This window comes from Asterias amurensis, chromosome 1 (assembly GCF_032118995.1).
Source record: "Asterias amurensis chromosome 1, ASM3211899v1".
NCBI classification, from domain to species: domain Eukaryota; kingdom Metazoa; phylum Echinodermata; class Asteroidea; order Forcipulatida; family Asteriidae; genus Asterias; species Asterias amurensis.
The window spans coordinates 33645600-33657713 of NC_092648.1; positions in this window are offsets into that span (position 1 = coordinate 33645600).

Genomic DNA, 12114 nt, shown 5'->3' on the forward strand with positions numbered 1-12114 from the left:
ATCCATGGTTTAACACCCTCACATCATGGAGATAGCTCAAATCGAGATCCAGACAGCTAAATATAGGCCGTACTCCAGAAGTTCAGAGGGCTAAAACATACTCCTAAAATAACGTCGTTCTAATGAGAAAATGAGATATCCACCAGCCGCATTTCGACAACGAGGAGCGCAATTAAAAAAGTTTTGCTACACACTCCACAAAGTTAACTATACAACCCATGTATTCCTCCATAATACAACCACTCCTATACGTGCTTAATGCCTGCAATAATGTCAATTTGGAACAGGTTTTAATTACTCGACCATTAATAAAGAGAGCAAAGGAATTTCTCGACTGGGGAATGTGGAACACCGTGTGATATGACACCCCTGGCGAAAGCCCTTTAAATTATTGTCTCCGTACACCTGCTTCAGAGATTCGTTTAAATGCCTCAACGTGAAACAGCTGAACTCTTTTTAACACACGACTGTTTTCCTTCACTACAAAAAAATAGAGCCCGAAGTTGCCATTGAATGTCACACACACAAACTCGACTGCTGTTTGCTTTTGAAGACCACGTGTTGCGTTAGGCGGGAATCCGTGCCGCGTGGTAGTTGTTTATGGAGGTTTCTGGTGTCCTTACGCAATCATGACAATTCATTTGTTGTATTCAAGGCAGGCTTCGGTTTGCGGGGCAAAAAAAGGACTCTTTTACGGGAATGTGGAAACCCCACGACCCATAACCAGGGTCTTTGTTGTGATTTTGAAGCATGGTTGCTGTTCGACTGTTTGGTTTGAGGTTTGAGTTGTCGTATTTTTTTGTGGGTTGGTTATAAATCCACTCTAAAATGTTATCGATGTTGTGTTTCAGAATGGTACGAGGTTGTGGGTGACGCTGGAAATTCTGGAACAGTCTTCGTTGAATCATTGTGCAAGGGTTGAATACTCTCCTAAAGTAATTAAAAGTCTTGAGAACTTCAAGTATTATATAACCTCCATGATAATCGAATCCACAAGGTCCTTGAGAACATCAAGTATTACATAATCCAAGGTCTTAAGAACAATTAACATCATGGAGCAATGAAAACTTCGTCTTTACTGAAAACTACTTGGTGACTTTTATCTCTTTGGATTGTTAAACATCAGCCCTTTGCCAAATGGCTGTTCACTATCAATAAATGAACGGGAATTGTAGCATTTCAAGGTTAATATTATTTATGGCCCAAGCATGCCACGCTAGAGTGCGCATATTAATACTATTATCAGAACCCCCGAGTTGCTTGCAACTGTTACAGGTGTGTGTGGCTGTATCCTGTGAGATAGGCTAACACTTCGCTACAATTTCAAAACAGTTAAAAACTTCTTCCTCGACCCTTTTCATTAAAAATGGGAACTGTACTATTTTGCTGAAAACATTTTGAAGTTTTTCTGCCATCAGTTTCATTATCCATACACTACGAAATGGGAGTATAAAACATTTCTTCGTAGCGTCATCTTGGTCACAAGCCTAACTTATAATTTTCCTTGACAAACCGAACACTTATTGTGTTTGTAATTTACAAACACTACTTTTCTTGTTACTCTTTAGTCCTACTTTAACCGTCAGTTAAGGAACAGAATTCTCAAATTCGGATTAATAAAACCAGTTTTCAGGAACAGAATTCTCAAATTCGGATTAATAAAGCCAGTTTTCAGGAACAGAATTCTCAAATTCGGATTAATAAAGCCAGTTTTCAGGAACAGAATTCTCAAATTCGGATTAATAAGGCCAGTTTTCAGGGTTTAGAGAAAGAATTGAGCATAATAATAATAAAAACAGTGTTTTGTACAAACACCTGGTAAGAAATTCCACCACTGGCAGCAGTGTTCAGTGGTTAGTAGATGCGCATCACGTTCAACCACCAACTTGCATCTGGTCTCAATTTATGTTTTTGTCAGTCCTTCGGGAAACATCAAAATCCGGTTCGTCAGAAATTAAATTCCATCTGAAAACATGAAATTTGCCTCGTCAGTCATTTCTACACACGGAGCGGTCTTCTGGGTCACTTTGCAGCATCGGATCGGATCGGACCACTGCATGCAGGGGTACGATCGTGGTGCGATAAACAGATTGTGTAATGTACAGCCTTTATTATTTTATTTGGCTAAATGCCAACTCAAAGTATTACGGCATTAACGGAGGGTTTTTTCTTGCTCGCCATTCTTTAGTATATTTTGAAATAGAACCAAGATGGGCTTGTTTGTCAGAAGGACATTGTTGGACAATACGAAGATGGTGTTTGTGTAGCCAGCTATCGTTTAGCTTGCTAAACAAGTTGGTTAGGATAAGTTCTTCACAAGCATTCACTCTGAATTATAAACTATTACCTTCAGCGTTTCACCTCTTTGGGTAAATTGTATTGATAAGGTTTCCGGTTGATCGGGCAATCGATTAGGTGACGTCACTGGGATGCTGCTTACTGTAGGAATCCGATCTTTTATTGTGCACGTTTTGCATTGGGTTTTTGAATAGGGGGGGGGGGTTAAAAACCCTAACAGGTTGCCCTGTGTGTGGTTGACTGGTTGTATTGCAAGTGTTAGTCAATGGTGCTTTATTTTCAGGGTTACACGGCTTGGTACAGAACGGGGGAGGTATTTTCAGAGGCCTTATTGGCTGAAGGAGTTAAAAGGGGGCCTTAATGACATTCATATTATGCACATAAAGTATTTGGTGCGCAATTACATATCTCTTCGTTGCCAGTGGCGCTACACTCTCCTAATAAAATCTCAAATTGTTAATTTGTATTTAGTTATAAGCCTAAACTAAAGAGCGAAGGCTTTCTACCGCAAGAAGTCAAGATCATAATATCAAGCCTAACTAGAGTTTGCAGAAATGCCGCCATCCTTACTGAATATTTATGATGCCTTGCGATTCAGTCGATCACCTTCATTGGTTTGAGAATTGTAGACCCCTGAGCCTTAAGTCAATTACATGATTTGCCCTCAGTTTTGAGTATTAGGCATAACTGTCATTGTTTTTATCGATTTAGTTTGATGACATCAAAAATTAGATATACAGCTTGGAATATCAAGTTGCTCCGAGTCCGAGCCTTCTCCCATGCTCCGAGATGCTCCGAGTCCGAGGTAATAACAAAACAATCAAACGTTCTGACTTTTGCGATTCTGACCATGCCCAAATCTAATGCGTTTCACGACGCTCAATATGTCAGTATTTGGGCATCTGTCTTTACAGAAGAATACATTAGACTTGATCACAATTGCCTGTATCCGTAATCATTTCAGCACATGTGGCATGTTTACTCTTGATAAATGCAGCCCCTGTGTTGGTATGTGCGTATAACAAGTCCCTGAATTCGGGCACAAAGTACGTATTGACACTACGAGCCATATGCAATTTGCTGATAATATAAAAGTTTGGTGGGTTTTATGTGTTATGTGTGTGCTCCATGGTGTGTGATGTGGGCTGGCGTAAAACCATAAGCAAACTAACTGGAGATCTGTGGGCAAACACTAGGTCCAGGCTCTTGAAAGGATCATGGGCAATCTTTTCATTCGCTTCGCTGTAGAACAAGGATCGAGCTTGAGGGTTGGTAGAGTGGAGGTATTCAGCAGAGATTTAGGGGAAACCTTTTCCTCAGTGACCGCAAGAACCGCAGATCGATTGTGCACTGTTTACTCTATGGTCTGACCGATCCTCATGTCCTGTGTCCATTTGCTCTGGGTCCCCGTCTCCCAGACTTTTGGTATCTCCGTATCTGAATGGTCAGCAACTCGGCAAACCTTCTGCCTGTGGGTTGATCGATTGATGGCAAAGACATTATAGGGGGGTTATCATTAATGGGTTTGGGGTCTTTATCCCCGTGAGAGTTTTATGTGTACTCGCTTGCCTTTCCTCCATAATGTACTTGAGTGATGGTATCCAATTATTATTAAACCATGATTAGAACGAGCTTCATTTGGGTTTAATCCCTATTCACAAAACATTCTTATACTTGAGGTGAGTTTACTATAGGTTTTCTCGGTCAAATTCGGTAAATCAGCAGTTAATTTCATTTTCATGCGTTCGAAATAAAGCTGCTTTTCCTCTCCAGTTTTTACTGCGTTTCAAGTTCAGAATTCGGCCATTCAATTTCGTTTTAAAAAAGTCAAATTCCTATAGCACTCTGTGCAATTTAGCGTATATCGGGTATCGTCATTCTTTTTCGTGACACACATGCCTCAAGAAGCGTCTGCGAATTTGAATGCTGCTTTGATGAATTGTTAAATTGAATGACTATTTTGTTAAGTCGAATGACGCAACATTACATTTTAATAATTATAAAACGAAATCGAGTGACCCTTTTCAGTTGCATTCGATTTCGCGCGAAATAGAATAGCTTGGCGGTTAAATTGGCTGCTCATTTTCCGAAATTGACCGAGAAAATCTATATTACTAATTATCCGATCATTCGGATTAACTTAAGAAGTGTTGTGCCACCAATTACAAGTTACATCATGGAGCAAATATGGTTACATGTTTGATACTGGTGCTGTAGTTAATTCAAGCGGATGTAAACAGTCCCCGTGCACTGCAAAAACTGGGTGTTAAATTTGACACCCATGGCGGGTCGTCACATATTACAGGCCTATTATACAACGAAAAGAGAATGAAAATGTACACCACATGGTGTTAAAATAACACTTGTTTCTGCGAAAGCAATTACAATGGTTTTATTTTAACATCCTAATGATGTTAATTTTGATTTTCTCTTCGGTAATGCGACAACACCAATGGTGTCAAATTTAACCCCAGTCTTTGCAGTGAAGACCCACTATAGTTCATAAAAAAAAAGACCAATTTGTGGCACCAGAACTAACACCGATGGACTCGGAGCAATCTATAATTCTGCTAATAGCAGTAGAGATAGAACACCTGTTGGATTGAAGTGCAAATTAAACAAATAAATTTTATAGCCCACAGCTTGATTTATAACCAGCAATGTCAGCAGCATTGATCAACAGACACAATTATTGGTCACAATGTCGTCCTATTTCAAAATAACGTGAATATTCGCTATCATTGTTGATGACGTCATCGTGTTCGTTACAATAATTAAAGGGGCAAGTTGGTCTATGAAAGGCGTTTGAAACCGTTTGTTATAAAATGCATGGTAGAAAAAGGTTGAAGAGTAGAATAACATAACTTCGTTCAGGGACCCGTTTTTCTTGCTTTCTTTATCATTTCAAATAATGATGTTAATCTCATGGTACAATAAGTCTGTTCTCTATCGGTACAAACAGTGTATTCCCTTTAATAAAAACTGACGCTGATATTTAATGATGTGATACCCAAGCCCAAGTGTCCAACGAGATAGCAACCTGCCGGTGTTTTGGATGATACTAACATGGCCCTCTGTTTAGGCCCTTTTGCAGGACGACTTTAACATCTGGTGGCTTGACGCAGTGACGAGAAGGGAAATGATGCGACGGGTCATGGACTCATCGGGGCCCAATTTCATAAAGCAGAAAATGTTGCTTTGCAAATTACTTTGCTAAGCAAGAAATGATTAGGGTACCTGTCATATCAATGGTAAATGTACGATATTGTGGCTGGTAACCTATTTTTACTAAGCGAGAGTTTTCTGTGCTTAGCAGGTTTTTTTGGTGCTTCGCAGGCTGTATGAAACTGGGCTCTGATTGTTTGTTGCCACGATGAAAAACTTGAGACCCGCAGCTGAAGTCCCAGAGGATTTCATTGCAAGATTTTGATTTTATTTTCTTCAAACTTTCTCGGTGTAAGTTGAGTTGCTTGTTGACATCTGTGAATGGTTCTCGTTACGAGCTTACCGTTACCCACAATATTGGTAGGCCAACTTTTTTAAAGAAAGTCCTCATAATTAGCAGGTTTTTGTGCTTGGCAGGCTTTATGAAATTGGGCTCTCGTTGTTTTCACAATTGTTTTGGATGCATGATTGTGTTTTTCGGATAATGATCGTGGCACACAAAATCAGAAATGTATTCTCAGACAAAATACTGACGGGTGTCACTCTCATTAGCCTTCTCACATTCAGTACTGACATTGTTGTCAGCAACGTTTCTCGGGTTGTGTATAAGATTATTATTATTCCTGTAATGGGTTATTCCGAATTATTCCGAATAACCCATTACAGGAATAATAATCTTATCGAGAAACACCGTAGAAAATCCGGAGCGAATAACTTATTCGTTCCTGATGTTCTACGATATCTCTCAAACGATTTTAAAATGAAGTTTTCACCTGTGAGTTTATTTGTAGATCTATCTGATTATTCAGATTTAAATCAATCGAACGTTTCCAGAAACTTAAGTTCTACTTTGCCTCACCACTGTGGTTTACCGCCAAACCACCCCATATATCTAGTTGGATCGCTGTTGTTATCTAGAACAGTGCATGGGCCATGTCGCCAAACAAGATGGCCTGTGTTTTTGATTTACGGTCGTTAATGAACATATACAGCTCATTTTTTTGTATATGTCGTTGCCGCCATTTTGGGTTTAAAACAATAAACATGTCCAAGCCGTGATTCATTGTTCAGTATCTGTCAAACCGTACAACCTAGACTGTGCTGCATGCCATGGGTATCTAAATAATAAGGGTGTCATCATGATCGTGTTAGAAAGAAAATAATTGATGTTGAAGGCACTGAACATTTGGTAGTTACTCAAAAAAACCTTACTACTTGGTAACAAGCAATAGAGAGCTATTGATAGGGTAACACATTGTGCGCAACGGCTCCCTCTGACGTAGTTTTTAGAGAAAGCGGTAATTTCTCACTACAAAATAATAAAATACCTCAGACAGAGATATTGATAATAGTCATCTAAAAGCGGAACAATTTGTTCAACTAGTGTGTTTTTGTTTCATTATTCACTTGCATCTTCGTTGGCCAATATTGAGCCCAAATTTGTATAGATTTGGGTTTTTTAGCATGTTGGGATACCCTGAGTGGAAGCAACTTTGTTAGCTCACGAGTAATTTTCAAACAATATACGATCCCCACAAAAAAATAAGAGAACGTTCAACTGCTTGGAACTGGTTGGTTGCCTGTAAATTTTGCCTTTGCCTTTTTTTTTTCTTTTTTTTTCTTCTTTTCTTTTCTTCTTGCAATTAGTTTTAAAACAATTACATTTGTATATATATTTTTTATTGCATAATTAATATGAACTGTTTTTATTTGTAAATTTACTTTTTCGGCCTGCTTGGCCACCAGTGCAGTGAATAAATAAACCAGAATAATAATAAATTGCCTCGTATACTTACTTGAACAGCAAGATGGTGCTTAAAAAAAGTTTGTTCTGAAATGTTCCCTTTCTCCCCTTAAAGGAACACGTTGCCTTGGATCGGACGAGTTGGTCTATAAAAAGCGTTTGAAACCGTTTGTTATGAAATGTATATGGTTAGAAAGATGTTTTAAAAGTAGAATATAATGATCCACACAAGTATCTCTCAAAATTGCACGGTTTTCTTTTTACATCGCGAACTATCACGGTCGGCCATTTATGGGGGTCAAAATTTTGACTCCCATAAATGGCCGACCGTGTTATTGGACGAGGTAAAAAGAAAACCACGCAACTTCGAGGCATATTTGTGTAGATCATTGTATTCTACTTTTACATCATCTTTCTAACCATATGCATTTTATAATAAACGGTCAAAAAACGACCAACTCGACCGATCCAAGGCAACGTGTTCCTTTAACAATAGTCTGGTCACGATGCGAAGATGTCAGGACAGCAGACTCTTCACTTCCTAAACTTCCTAAAGCACGAAACGAAAGCTGCTATAATCCGAATTGTATACACCATGGACAATGAAGTGATCAGTAAACTAATGTGGCGATGGGCTCGTGAATAAAAATGTGTTAATTGGTAGTAAGCATCCGAGCATTTGCCACTTCACCTTACTGGTAGTGTAGCTTGTTTACACGGGGAGATTTCCATGGTCGTCACATGAAAAACAACCGAGTCCTTGATCCACGTGATAAAAGGCGGATTCCTGTGATAAGTTGCGGTGGGCAATTTATTTTCTTTATGCACTACAAAATTTCAAGTGCTTTTCAATGGGGAGTTTTTTCTTATTCGATTCAAACAAGGGAATCCTTAAACAAAACGACAGGAAAGGTTTTTGAGGACGTCAATTCTTATGTGCAGAAAAAAATTGCCACCGGAACGCACCGTGCGATGCACTTAAGTAATTCTGATAATGACCTTTACTCAATAAAAGTTTCAACTCATTTCGAACAAGAAAATTATTTGGAGAGATACATTCTTATGCGTACAGTTTTCTTCGAATTCCACTCTCAAAGACAAACCCTGATAAGAGCAAACCATTATTACTGGTTATAGCAACATTCAGTGTTGGAACACATATATGCACATAAAGCTCTTATTTCATTAGAAAGCATTTAACATTTTTTGATAGACGAAAAAATGAATGGTTAAGTGGCCTAGAACTTTAGCATAATAATGCCAGCTATAGTCACAAATTTGCATCATGGACATTAGACTTGATTGAGCAGATTTCAAATAATTGTAATATACAAAATGATTATAATATACAAAATAATATAAAACATCGCAACATAACTCTTATTTTTTTCTAGTAATATTTAGTAATGCTCATTTTTATTCCCCCAAAAATTATACAGAAACCGACACAAGTTCTGTTCCAAACATGATGTAAAAAAAAATGTGACCAAATATTATATTTGAATTGATACGAGAGCGTTTCCATGAGAAAACCCCCATTTTCAGGAGACCATAACTGAAAACAACTCCATGGGGTTCCATGTCGCCGACCCATGACATCCAGTTAAGGAACATCATCCCCCAATATAAAACAATCCAAACCATAAATGGGTATGACAGATGACAAGGAAACACCTGTTTAGAAGTCACGTGACCGATGGAGTCAAGTTCACAGTGGCTGTTTTCTGTTTTGCTTTTTCTTCTATCAGCTTGCTGCTTGCACGGTCGTGCGTGGTATTGTGGTTTCGGGTTTTTTTTTAAAGACAGGCTCTTCATAATCTGTCACAAAATGAAGTAATTATTATTTGACAAGTGTTTTTTGGAAAGCTAAAGCCCACGTACAGATTGTGCTGTTAGAAATTGCCATGATTTGTAGTCCTTCTAAAATACTATAGAATAAGAAAGATCGAATTCGCGGTGTATCCTCTGCGCAAAGTTTAAAGATAAATGTTCTGCACATTAAATAAAAAATAAAGAAACGTGTTGTACTTCTCTGAAGGATTATTTTTAAACACAATGGGTATGTTATTGAACGTCTTTTCCCACGGTTGAAAATCGTCAGTCAGAACATATTATTACATACATAGATAAGTAAAGTATCGTGGTTTTGACATAATTTGCCTACATATTAAGTTAAATCATATTGCCAACTTTACAAAGTAAATATAATATCTCCCCTGGAACAGCACTTTATAAGTTCATTAGTTGACAATTGAAAGTAAAAGTACTAGTTGTAATTTGCAGAGGTTTGAAGTGTAGCCTGCCCTGAAACAATGTACGTGACTCGATGTCCCCTTTAGCCAAAGCTTAACCACAGAAAGTTCGATGTCAAAAAAGGAGCAAAGTTAATCTGTGAGTAAGGTCCCGTAGTTTCTGGGCACATGTCACGTGGTTTGTGACAGCAGTGAGGGGCCGTGTTGAAAACTTGCTCACAGGAAAAACAAACGTTTAGGGCAAAACAGTCAAACATTGAAAGATTAAACAAATTGGCACGCCAACTGAAATGTAAAGCAATAGTTTGCGTCAACTTTGAAAATATTTTCAAATTGTATTGAGATGGTTTGTTATGTGTGTGTTTCTTTCGAAATTCAATTATACTTTCCCATAATAATTTAATCGAATTTTAGCACAAGTTCTTAGATTGTGGTTGAAAAGTTAAACCCGTCACACCGCAAGATGAAACAGGGAAGTCTTATATAGTAAATATAACTTAAATGTGTTGATGAAGCCCGAGTATTAGCGGGGAGGGGTCTTAAATATTATAGGTTTTGAATTCTTCGTCAATCGATAAAGAAAGTCACTCATTCATTCGTTGAGAACTAATTTTGGCAAATAAATATATGACATCATTCAAACTCAAGTCTCAATGAATCAATAGTCGTTGTCATTCAGAAGCCCAGTATTTAATTTTAACAATGAGCTTGTTATCGTTGCATATAATACAAAGGCGAACCCACAAAATGTTACCACTTCACCCAGCATATCCCCTGCACTTGTTCACCCCTCTTCGTTACCTGCATCATGCACTGCACACTCATGTCTGTCGATCCTTTATTGCACCAGCCAATTGAAAAGTTTAATGTGAACAAAAACGACCCTAAAAACTACAAAATGCTGCTGAAATTACATTATGTGGACCCACTCGTCATACTTTTTTAGCAATTTTTTTTCACAAAACTGCATGTTTTGATTGTCCCTGTGGCACATCAACGCATGTCGTCACTGATGACATCTGGTCTGAAAGCCCTCATGGCTTTAAACTTTCTCTTTCAGCATCTCCTTTCCCAAAGCTAAGTTTCCATGTGGAAATGACGCTTAGGAAGCTAGGGGGATGGTGTACATGCAGTGGCAGCGGAATACACACGCTTCCTCCCGTTGGAGGGATTGTTGAACCGGGGCTGTGGGTTTAGCTTTTAGACTTGATTTCAAGTCTGACTACATGAACTTGGCAGTGGGAAACACCATGGAGCTATAATGATCGCACTATATTTTTATGCTGTTCCGAGTACACATTATGACCGGTATAACAAGAAATTACAAATCTCTGATGAAATTAATCCGTCTGGGTAGATTGAATCAAGCAACTGTCACAATGGGTTAAGGTCTGTTATGTCAACATGAAATGAGAGAGTACATAGGCTACATGTACATCAATGCGCCTGAACAAATCTCACATTATAATAAATTAATGTTTTAATTTGCAAATGCATGCTTCGAGTGCTAAAATAAAACTACTTTTTCCGAGGTGATCATTTGCACTTGTAAAACTAAAGCAGTCAATATTTTTTATAACATGCATATTGGCATAGACGTCAAATTTACAAAGGTGTTGTTGCTATGGGGTATAGCACATTGGTTGCTATATGGGTAGGATAGTACCTTGTTTGACTCGTGTGTATTACTATTTTTTTAACCAATGAAAATGCAGAATTTTGAAATGGCTTTTAAAATCATATTTATGTCATTTCTATAGTGTTATGTACAAAAACACGTCGATTTTCTTAACAGTTCTCACACAAAATGTCAACCGCGTGTTGTTCAGTGAAATCATGGAGGTAGTTTCTACCTCCATAGTGAAATCGGAGTAAATCTGCGAAATGGCGACGAGAGAAACATTATGACTTGTTTACGAAGAGTTGAGCAGTTCCTCCCCACAGACAATCATGAACACCATCACAACCACCAGTAACCAATCCAAATAATTTTATCAAACACCATCAGCTGTTCCAATGCTCGTACTATGCAGCTATAATATAATGCAATACACAAAAAACTTTAAAATGTGATAAGTCTTCAACCAGAGCTTACAGTACACTCTATGGGAAAACACCCAGAGCGGGAGAGAACTACCCCTTGACCTTCGACCTACTTGACTCCTTGCATACCAGTCGTCTCGTGGGTGTAAGGAATCCACTCGATCTGTGAACTAAATTTGCCAGACGCCGGGAACAAACGTCCGATTGTTGTTTATATACTTAAAATCAGAAATCCCCAACATATCAACCACCTTCGCCAATTATAATATTACTATTAATTTTGACAAGAGAGTCATTTTCAAGAAGAGGTTTTTTATCCCAGGCGCGGTGATGTGCAGATTTTTTCCCCATTTCTTTCTCGAAATTTGATTTCAAGATGATGTTATCGTTTAGCTAAAATGTTTTTAAAAATCAGAGCAGCCTGGACCAGATGGTCTTAAATTGGTAAACATACACCAGGTTGACCGCCTTGACGCAAAAGTTGTCTTGGAATAACATTCCGGGACGCTTGATAAGGGGAAATGTTAATTGATTTCGGGTTCCTTTCTCTGTGTTCCTTGAGGCTGCAAGAAATCGCTGGTAAACATTTTATTAATTAATTAGTCTGAAACT